This window comes from Eucalyptus grandis, chromosome 10, assembly GCF_016545825.1.
Source record: "Eucalyptus grandis isolate ANBG69807.140 chromosome 10, ASM1654582v1, whole genome shotgun sequence".
NCBI classification, from domain to species: Eukaryota; Viridiplantae; Streptophyta; class Magnoliopsida; order Myrtales; family Myrtaceae; genus Eucalyptus; species Eucalyptus grandis.
The window spans coordinates 14,626,233-14,638,295 of NC_052621.1; positions in this window are offsets into that span (position 1 = coordinate 14,626,233).

Below are 12,063 nucleotides of genomic sequence, written 5' to 3' on the forward strand. Positions count from 1 at the left end.
TTAATTTATAGATTAACTATGAAAACTTCTTCCATTAGATAAATAAAAATTTCGAATCCTTACCAATTGCTACAAAACAAAAATAATCAGGCTTGTCCAAGCCTCTCAAACGTGCATGCACCAAGAGCCCCCTTTGTCTCCTCTTTTTCTTTTTCCCAGTTTCTTTGGACTCAGCTTCCTTCTTTCTTTCTTTCTTTCTTTTTCTTTTTTTTTTGGGTTTTTCTTGGCTAGACTCCGTTTTCTTTCTTTCTTTTTGTCTCTGTTCTAGAAATTCCCTTACAACGGCATCAACTGAAGCAAGACCGAAGCAAGACCCAAGAAACGGCTTAAGAGATACACTTGGGCTTGGGCTTACTATTTTGCTCTGATTTATTATGGTTTGCAAGCCCGGTTATTGAAACTTCAATCATGGACATAAATCTTTTAGGTTGTTACGTATTGATGCAAAACTATGTGGAGTAAGAATAAGGTTACCTTGCCCAATGGTAAGAAAATTGAATGGGACGAGTGTTGGGACCTACCCTCGGGGGAAGAAAACAGGTTTAGGGGTATTGCCTAAATGATGGACTTAAGGCCCATGATTAAGCGCGAACTCTCCCAAGCTTATATCTTGCATGATATTGGGGTGTTTCTTTTAAGAATTTTGCAATGAGGAGTTGCCACTAGCCTATTGGGGTCGGCTAGAAACTAAATGAGGCATGGGAGTATCTATGTAGCACGGACACGGCGACACGGACACGTGACACGACACGACACGACACGCGACATATCATTTCTCAAAAAGTAGAGAATTTCGACACGTTCCGACACGTTAAATATTAAATAAATATTTTTATTTTTAATTAATTTGATTCAAATTCACAAATAAATAAATAAATAAAGAGTTTATAATGAATTTATACTAATAATATTAATAAATCTTACCTTTTTTTATTTCATTATCCCAAATTTACATTTATTTTTCGAAATCCCCCCTCCCCCAAATTTACTTTCATTTTTTAGTCTTATTTATTTATTTTTCTGATTAAAAAAATTCCCATTAGAGTCCACCCCACTCTCTTCTTTTCCTTATCCATTTCCCTCACCCCAAATTTATTTTCCTTTCCCTCCCCAGTCCCCACCATCGTCCATTCCCCCCACCCAAATTTATTTATTTTCCTTTCCCTCCCACAATCGTCCATTTCCCCATCTATCCTTCACTTTCCCTCCCCACAAAATATGGGCTAATTCCATAAAAAAAACATCAACTTTAGGTCGATGGACAAATCTGGCCAAAACTTTTTTTTGTCTCATGAAAAAGCACAAACTTTAGGTCGAAAGATAAATCTGGCCTGAACTTTTTTTTGTCTCATAAAAAAGCACAAACTTTAGGTTAAGTGACAATTCTTGCCCCATTTTTGTTTTGTCTCATAAAAAATAACAAACTTTCACTCATATCCAAAATCTAACCCTTACCATTAACTTTCTATTTGAAGTTAACCTTATTTCAAGAGAAAATGTTCTAGCTGTGAGGTTGGTGGATCTCATCCATGGTTTCTCTTAACATGCGGTGATCTACAATTTCATATTGCAACAAAACAATAAAGTCTAGCGAGAGAAATTTAATCGGGAGATTTTTTTTACTTGCTAGTGAAATATAGGAGATGGCATAGTTTCACTGTTATTCTTCAAGCTATGGCTCAAACAAGAAGAAAATGGATGGTGTTAGCCAACAAGTGCACAGGGATTAAGGACAATCAATGAATATAAGTTAAGGGTGGCTAGATTTAGAATTTAAGTGAAAGTTGATGATTTTTTTTTCAAAAAAAAAAAATTGGGCTAAAATTGTCACTCAACCTAAAGTTTGTGCTTTTTTACGAGACAAAAAAGAGTTTGGGCCAAATTTGTCAATTGACCTAAAGTTGGTGCTTTTTTACGAGACAAAAAAAAGTTTGGGCTAGATTTGTCCATCGACCTAAAGTTGGTGCTTTTTTTTGGAATTAACCCCACAAAATAGGTGCCCATAGACTCCCATTTTTTTTTTATTACTTTTGAGTTTCTCAGAAACCCTAGCTCTTTTACTCCTCCCCCTCGCCGCTCGCGACCCTTCCTCTTCTCCTCCTCCCTCCTTGCCGCTCGCCGCACGACCTCCCTCCTCACCAATCACCGCATGCACGACCCCCTTCCTTGCCGCTCATCGCTCCTCACCGCACGACCCCCTTCCTCGCTGCTCGCCGCTCGTTGCTCCTCGCCGCACACACGAGCACACACGACCCCCTTCCTCGCCGCTCATCGCTTGCCGCTTGCCGCACGACCGCCTTCCTCTCCTCTTCCTCTCACCTTTGGTCCTTTCTCCCTTGCAGCTGCAGCCTCGTCAAATCCATCGCAACATCACAGGGCCAGCCCTCACCTCAGTCTATGCTCGGCCGTCTCTCACCGTTGCTCACGATCTGCTGCCTCCCGGACACGCTTGTCGAAACGTGTCGGGCAAAGGTTGACCACGTGTCGAATTTCCGACACACGTTGACCACGTGTCTGATCGTGTCGACGTGTTCGACACGCTCCAACACGTGTCGGACATAATACGGAAGCACGTCCGTGCTTCATAGGGGAGTATACCTCACTTCCTAGAGAATCTAGAGTGGAGACTTGATTACACTAATTGATCAATTAATGCCCTCTCGGTGCCTGCCTAATCTTGTTCATTTTAAAAGAAAAGATTTTAGTCAGGCAGTTTGGATTCATTTTATACCTATCCACTAACATATGAGGTGATCATGCGAGTGTGCAATCATTAAAGTAGCAATTAGCAGCCGAGAAAAGCATTTAAATAAATTGCATGGGAGAGCACACATTTAACATTAAGGAACATATAAATGCTAATACTAACTTAGACTAAATGGAAGCCAAAATCAACATACCAAAATTGCATAATCAAAGGTATTCGTCTTTAAGGACAACTATAACCTCTTGAGCATGATTCTAAATTGAAAGACTTCCATTTTTTAAGAGAAAAAAAACCAAGAGATCAATCTGAAATTTTTTTTGAAGAATTTTAATTTTAATTTTTTACGAATTTTTTGTGGGATTTTTTGAAAACCTTTTCTCAATTTTTTAAATTTTTTTTAGTTTTTGATTAATTAATTAATTTTATTTGTTGTTTTCAAATTTTAATTGATTTTTTTATTCTTTTTAATATTTATTTATTGTTGATAAAAAAGGGATTCGGACCGGGTCATAAGATCCGACCCAACTAAACAGACCCGAACTATATTGTATCGGGTTATACTAAAAACATTTAACCCTAAAAGGCCGCTCGGAATTGTTTATAAAAGCCCATGAATTTTTTTAACTCTTTTTTCGGCCCACATTTGAAATGAGCCCAGCCCACAACAGAACACCCCAGCCCATAACAGAACACCCTAGCGCAGCTTTCACATTTTTTTTCCCTTTTTATTTTCTTTTAATTCTTTTCTTTTTTTGCCCTTTTACGTTTTGTCTTTTTCTGCTGCACTCGTCCTCTGCATTCTTCCTTCCGAAGCAAATTTTTGCTTTCTTTTTCTATATTTTGTTTTACTTTTTACTTTTTTTTTTTCTTTCATTTTTATTTTCTTTTGATCTTCTTCTCCTTCGTGCTTACCCACTGCACGCCCGAAGCTTTCCTTCCCAAAACATGGCCTCATCGCGACTCAGCCAAAACTCATTCGAACAATAACAATAGTCGAAGCACCCAGCGTCCCTTCCAACCAAAAAAACCCCGACCGGTGCAAATCGCCGTCGGTCATCTAACTCCAGCGACGGCTGAACCATTTTCGGATGTGGACATCCCGACTTAAACATACATGATTACTCTGCGAAAATCGCATGAAATCGTAACGAAAACACAAAAGACAGGGCACGATCCCACATATATATATATGGCCAAGCATAAATCAGAACGAGTTTAAACTCAGGTTGTTTCTCGGTTTTCTTTGAGACATTTTGTCAAACATATGAGGTGCATCAGCTAGAAGGAGAACCTGGCTCGCTTGGGGGCATAGATTTGAGCAAACATCAACACGACATGCACGAGATCCGCTAAGGGACAAATTAATCACATTTGGAACGGATATGAACAAAGAACAACTGCCTCCCAACTTTAACAGACTTGCAGGACCCAGAATATTCACATATTTTCACAAGCATTTGGCGTGCATGAGATTTTTGCCTCGATCGAAATTTAAACACAAACCTAGTTCCTAGTAGAGCACACCAGAACACCCGGAAACAACCGTGAAGGATCGGTAGGACCGGAGCTCGCGTGAACTGGTCGGCCGTGAGCTCCGGCCTGACACCCCCACGAGAACAAAACATATGCGCTCGAGAGACCTACCTAATTTCGGGAAGGGCTGTGACAGACGATGGCTTTCGGGCGGACGACCGACGACGGCGGAGCTTTCCTTCGAGCTCCCTCTCCCTTCGGCTCGTCCTCTCCTTCTCTCCCTCTGTTCTTCTGTGTTGCCGTTCTCCCTTCTTTTCTTCCTTGGTGCTGGTGTTCTGTCCTTTGCCCTCTCTCTCTCAAGCTCCCTTTTCTCTTCTCTGTTCTTCCCCCCCATAAATCTGCCGTAGGTTCCCCCCTTTTGGCATCCCTCCAAAGCGTCCCCGGATGGTCAACGAAGCCAGCTGCCTTTTCCCTCCATCTCTACCTCAAAACTGCCGTTAATCAGCCTCCTCTCCCTGCTCGTGTATGCGCCTGCAGCTATTTCGGTTCTTGGGGCAAGTCAGTGGCATTTTCGGCTAAGATAGCAGCAGGTTCTCTTGGGTTTCGACAACCGCAGGCGTTGCCTCGCTGCAGCCGTGTGTCATCGCTTCGCTTTTTCTGAAATCGCAGCTGCCGCCCCTTTGCAGATCCTTCTTCGGCTTCCTTCTGCTGTTCTGTCTTCTGCAGGTCCTGCGCGAAGACCAGCCGGAGGAGGAAGGATCGGCCGAGCTGCCCCCGACCCGCGGATCACGCCGCCTGCCTGCCACCCCGATCCTCTGTTCCTCTGTTGCTGCTTCTCTGTCGCTGTTTTCTGCAAGTCTTCGCAAGACATGCAGGAGGGGAATACGACCAGCTCGTGCACGGGCTGGGCTGAAGGGGAAAAAGGGCTGGGTCCGGCCCCATCACGAAGGAAAAAAATATGGGCCGCGCGTGGGGGAAAAAGAAAGAGGGGCGGGCCGGGCTAAGGTCGGATCCGGCCCGACCCGACCTCTCTCGTTCGTTTAATTTCGATTTTTTGTTAAAAATAAAATTTTTGTAAACTTTTTTTGGACAAATTTTAAAATTAGTGATGCAAATGCTCCTAATGCCTATATATAATGTAATTTTAATGAAAACTTTTTGTTAAGGGGTTAGAAATTAATTCCTAATTTTTCAATGTAAATCGATAAAATTTATGTGTCAACAACGAGGCAAATGGAGTGGAGTAGAGGTGTCTAGTTTCAGATATGAGATTTGACTTTTACATTAGAAAGAGAGGAGAATTAGGGCCTGTTTGGCAACGTGCCAAATAGTGCCGATTCTAATTTTTTGTTCCTGAATCGCCTTGGGACGAGAATCGCGTTTGGTAAAATTTTTGTTCTCGGGAACATGTAACAAATTTGTTCCCTGAATGATTTTGGACAAGATTTGAAAATAAAAAAAATTTGATTCTACGTCCGAGAATCAAAAAAGAATCAAAATGTAAAACCCTTATTCTTCTCTTTCATCATCTCGGTTGCCATCCGCCATTGCCCGCCGCCATCCGCCACCGCCGCTGCTCGCCGCCGCCCGCCGGTCGCCACCCGGCGAGGTTGCCGAGGCTCGCTGTGCCGGGCGAGGTCCAGCGAGCTCGCGGAGGCAAGCCTAGCCACCGGGCGAGGCCGGGCCTCGCCAATGGCTAGGCCGCCGCCCGCCTCGGCGAGGCCGGCCTCGCCACCGGCGGGCTGGGCGAGCCTCGCCGGCCGCCGGGCGAGGCCGGCCCTCGTCGGCCGGTCGCCGGTCCGCGATCGGCCAAATGAAGAAGAAGAAGAATAGAAAACAAAAAAAAGGGGAAAAAAAGGAAAAAGAAAAAAAAAAAAGTAAAAAGTAAAGAAATTATTTAAAATTTATTTAAAAATCAAAAGAAATTAATTTGGAACAGAATCAATTAATACGGTACCAAACGCAATTCTATTCCAGAATAAAAAATTTTGAACAGCTTACCAAACGCGCTTTTGTACTTAGAATCGCCCCTGAAATAAAAAAATAATCATTTCTAGTCGAATCAACTCCCTAGAACAATCGTTGTTAAACGCGCCCTTACACTCCGTTTGTTTCGGTTGATGCCGTTGGCTTCATCAAAGAATTCAAGTAGGACAAAAATGAAGTATTTCTTTTTAATTTTTTAACCCAAAAAAATAAATAGGAAAGTTCAAAGGAGCTCCTCCACCGTCCACTTCAGTGGTGACGTCATCATGATTCTTTTATTTCTGCTACAATTAAGAGAATCACTCCTCTTTTATTTCCACTATGATTAAAAGAAGATTAAGAGAATCACTCCTATTTTATTTCCACTTTTTATTTCCACTATGATTAAAAGAATATTAAGAAAGTCACTCCTCTTTTATTTTTACTTTTATTTTTTGATTCTCCTCTTTTATTTTCACTATGATTAAAAGAAGATTAAGAGAATCGCTCCTCTTTTATTTTCACTTTTTATTTCTGATTCTCCTCTTTTATTTCCACTATAATTAAAAGAAGATTTAAAGAATCACTCCTCTTTTATTTCTACTTTTTATTTCTTGATTCTCCTCTTTTATTTTTACTTTTTATTTCTACTATGATTAAAAGAAGATTAAGAGAATCACTTCTCTCTTATTTCTACTACGACCGGCCCTACCTTCACCCCCACTCCCCACGCCGGCGCCATGGATCTTACCTCCACTGTCTCTATCCTGCTCGACTTCATCCAGGTAAAGTATGTGGGGAAGTCGATTTCACCCTTTGAAAGCCACCCCACCGCCACACGCGTCGCCATCTGCAGCCTGCTCCTGCATTTCTTGTTGCTGCGTTTCGCTAATTGGGCACCACCGTCTAGTGGCCGTGCTCCTTCCCGTGATGGAGCAAAGCACCTCCTCTTCCACTTCTCCGGTTTGACATCGGTGGCTTCGCTCGCGTGGTTGCTGCTCCACGACTCTTTCCACTCCCTCCTCTGGTTGTTCGTGCTGCTCCTATTGCTTTCCGTGAGTCTGTTGCTCAGCCTTCTTCAAAACCTTTGTCTGTGGATTTACGGCAAACTCGTTATGATGATCATCCGTGCCGCACGGTCTCGTGTATGGCATGGTGTAAGGGCGCCACCACATTTTCCGCGCCCGGTCGTGGATCTGCGTTTCCGGCTGCAAGTCTGAGCGCCCTAGTTGTTTGACTAGCTTTTTTTTCTTAAATTTTAATTGCTTTTAAATTTATGACTCGGAACCACCGTATAGCCGGCGGCGTAAACTTGGACGACCCACCTCCCCCGCCGTCCAAAGATCAGAGGAAAAGTAGATGTCATTGATTATTAAGTTCTCATTTTAATCTTATTTTTACTTCTCACAGATTAGAGGAAAAGTAGATGTCATGATTCAAACACAAAGGAAAATCAAACCGGACCAGAACATAAAAGTTTCCTTAAAAAAAAAAACAAATATCAAACCGGACCAGAACATAAAAGTTTACTTTTCTAATCTTCGAGCTAAGCCCTCTAATGGTATTTTTTAGTGGCCATATAAGGGGTTAGTAATTGTTCTTGAGGTTGAAGCTTCTGACCTCTTTGAAGACATTTTTGAGTGTTGCAGATTTTCCTTCTTTTTCTGGTGAATTTCTTCGTAGCTTTCTGTTTTGTTTTGTTTTGTTTTGTTTTGTTTTGTTTTGTTTTTTTTTTTTTTTCTGTTTTTTGTTTTTTTTTGTTTTTTTTTTTTTTTCAGGTCGTAGCTTTCTGTTTGGCCAGTGGATGGATGTGTCATTTTGCATTCTTTGTTGGTGTACTATGTTTTTGTTCATTTATCCATGGGATAAATTGATGCCTTGGTGACGCGAGCACAGCTACAATTTCAAAAACTTCAATCTAACACTAATGTCATTGAGTGATCCAAATCAATATAGAAGATGTCAGATTTTTTATCTCTCTCACATGTACACCATTACTGCTTACAAGCTATTCTGATGATAATATAGTTGTGGTTTGTCATTGCAGAATGTGGGAGTCGTTACATCATATAGTCTTCATTTTACCTCTGAGAAGTGACAACTAAATCTTTGCTGTGGCAAATGTGTTCACTTGAAATCTAAGACTATGTTGTTTCGCTGGCTGATTGACATTCAAGTTGCCAGGGCTAAGGTGAGAAAAGAATGCTGGAATGTTGATTTTTGTTGCGTAGGCTTTTGTTCAAGATTACTGGATTTTGGTAGACTTAGATGTTAGAACAAACTTTTCCCATCTTCATGTGCTATAGAATTTATGGTTCATATATGCAAAGCTAGATAGATAGTATGCAGATGCTTAAGACAATTCTGTACAAACTACACACATCTGATGTTCATACTTGTGGAAACAATTAGATCAGCAAGCTTCCTGAGAAATTGATTCATAATCAAATTATGCATCCCAATGTTAATACTTTGATAAATGACATAGAGCACAAAAGTCTTGCAGTTCAAAAATATGATATTTATCTGTTTTTACTGCAGAGAACAACAATCTTGGATGTTGACTGAAGTAGCGAGTCCAATTGACTTGCATAAGAACGTAAGTTGAAACATCAAACAGAAAGGTGTTCTCCTGACTCCTGAATTTTTTTCGTCTTGGTAAGGGCATCCCCAACTCTGCAACTAAATGCACTTTGCTTGTGGCTTTTGGAGACCAGCATCACACGTCTTTTCTTCAGTACCTCCAATTATGTGCCCACTTTTTCCTGCAGTCAATTTTTTCATCTAGTTCAGGCTGTTCAGCATTAGCAGGGTCTTTAGGTACTTGCACTATTCCAGCAACTTGTATTAAACACTGTTTGGTATTAGCGCAATTTCTGTTGATTATTACTTATTGTGGAGATGAGTCTATATATATGATGTTAAAAAGGAACATGGCTATTCACCACATCGCATGGCGGCATCTTGTATCCAATTTTGGCTGAAGTCTGTTTAGCAATAGATCACTACTGTGATTCAAGCGAACCATGGTAAAACGCATTGGATATGAGTAATCAATGGGCGAGGGCATTCATCACAGTCATAAGCACCCAGACTCGTGTCCCTTATCTTGTTGCAGAAGGGCACAATAGTAATGCTCACTGGTATTATCTTTGATGAACAAAGCGTAAAGTGTGAGTTGATGGAAGTTAATGGCAATCTTTTACTGTAGTGGAAGGCAATCTGGGATGATGAAGATTGCACTGCACACAACTGCAAAAGTTGAACCTGCAAAATTTACCACAGACACTTCATAGTGGCACGGTTAGGTAGATTTAAAATAAGAAAGAGTATATGCTTATGGAGGTGATGTTTTAAAGTGGGCCTTTCAAAAGTGCATGGGGTGTTGAAGTTGTTGTCACTTCCGTGCAGTGAAATACAGAGTGTTAACGCTCTTCGCGACATACGTCAACAGTGCTCCTCCTGATGTGAGAAGACAAAGGATGTGTAGGGTGAGCAGGTCATTGCATCTGAGGGAAATTTAGCACATAATTTATAAAGCAGAGAGGAGTAGCTATACTTCGCACACAATAGGCTAATCATTTGACACATTCAACACAAGCCTTGCACGCATGATCCTTCATATGACAGTTCCAGCAGCAGAGAATGATAGTGCAGTGGAGGAAGAAGAAGCAATCAAGACAACCACAGACCTTACCTTTATGTTCCCTTCACAAGCTTTGCAACCAGTTTTTCAGTCATTATGTGGAAGACCAGTGGATGCTGATGGTCGAAATGGTAAAAAACCAAGTCCTTAGTGCCTCCAGGAGGACAACTAGTTATTCTGATGATAATATTGTTTGAGTTTGTCGTTGCGGAATGACAAATTGGTTATATCATATAGTCAGCATTTTACCTCTGAGAGGTGACAACTAGATTTTTGTTTCGGCAAATGCGTCAACTTGCTTCAGCAAAGAGGATTTATAAAGACAGCGACTTCTTTTGTGATGTATCCTGTATGTATCCAGAAGCTTTTGCATCTGAATAATGCAATCTGAGGCTATTGTGTCTCACTGGTTGATTGGTTTTTGTCCAGGAGCTAGAATTGTTGCTTCAGTGAGAGATTCAAGTTGCCAGGGCCAAGGTGAGAAAACAACGCTGAAATGTAGATTTCTTTTTTGGGAGGCTCTAGTCCAATATAACGGAATTTTGGTAGACTGCAGATGTTAGAACTGAACTTTTCCCGTCTTCATGTACTGGAAAAGAATTTATTGTTCATGAATGGCAAGCCATATAGATAGTATGCAAAAGCTTGAGACTAGTCTGTACAAACTACACACATCTGATATTCATTTTTCGAGGAAATAATGACCTGCAAGCTTCCTGACAAGTTGATTCATAATCAACTTATGCATCCCAATGTTAGTACATTAATTCAAAACATGAGGCAAACAAGTCTCACACTCAAAAATATGATATTTATCTGCTTCTGCTGCAGAGAATAACAATCTCGGATGTCCAGTGTTAGCAGGGATTCTGATTGACTGGCTTAAGAACGTAGGTTGAAACATCAAGCAGAAGGGTTGTCTCCTGCCTCCCAATTCTTTTCTTCTGGATAAGTGTCTCCCCAACTCTACAACTACATGCGCTTCACTTGCATCTTTTTGAGACCAGCATTGCCCATTATTTTTTAGTACCTTCAGTTGTGTGCTCATTCTGTCCTCTCTTTCCTGCAGAATTGCAATTTTTTCATCTAGTTCAGAAATAGCAGGGTCTTCAGGTACTTCCATTACTTTGAAAAAATAAAAAAATCTCGTATTACCATATTTTCTGTTGATTATTACTTATTGTGGAGAATGAGTCTATATATGATGTTAAAGAAAGAAAAAAGAACAGGGCTATTCACCACATCACAAGGCAGCATCTTGTGCCTCCTTGTTCGGCAATGTCAGTTTAGTGAGAGAGCACTTCTGTGATGAAATCGTACCGTAGGTGAAACACATTCAATATGAGTAATCAATGTGCAAGGGCATTCATTGCAGCTGGAAGCACCTAGATTCAGGTCTTTTTTATCTCAAAGGTCACAGCAGTACTCACTGGCATGATCTTTGATGTATCGAGTGTAAAGTTTGATTTGATGGAGGTGATGGTGATCCTTTATTGTTGGTAGTAATTGTGGAAAGGTTATCTTGATTGACATTAAGAGTGCACTGCACTAGACCGAGAAAGTCGAATGTGCAAAATTTACCAGACACTGCTTAGGAAGCACGGGTCAGTAGATCTAATATAAGAAAGTATGTGATCGTGGAGGTGATGTTTCAAAGTGAGCCTTCCAAAAGTGCATGGAATGTTGAAGTCAAAGTCGCATTCTGCACAGCGAAAGACAGCGTTAACGCTCTTCACAACATGCATCAGTGGGCGTTTTTTCCTGATACGGGAAGGAGTGGATGTGCCAGGTTGAATGGTGTGTCGCAAAATTGAGGGCAATTCAGCACGTGATTTATGGAGCAGAAAACAGCAGCTCTGCTCCAGGCAGGGATGGGCTAAACCTCTGACATATTCATCGCAAGCCTTGCATGCACTATCCTTCACATGACCCAGCTCCAGCGGCAGCGGATGATCGTGAATTGGATAAAGAAGAGGCAAGCCAGACAAGCATAAAACTCACCTAGTATGTTTAATTCATAAGCTCTGCACTAGATTCTATTTTCAAGCTTCACATGGAAGGACACCAGTCGATGCTGATGGGCGAAATGGAAAGACAGGTGTTGCTTCTCTGGAGTAGATTCGGCGCAGCTCTTGTGAATTAAGAATATGCACCGTGCGGCATCCATAGATCTCGAAGCAGGCTTCGCATTTGATTCTACTTTTCGTCCCGACATGATGGAATGTGAGCAGATGCTAGGAGCAAAATGTTGGATGGTCACGTTCTCAAAATC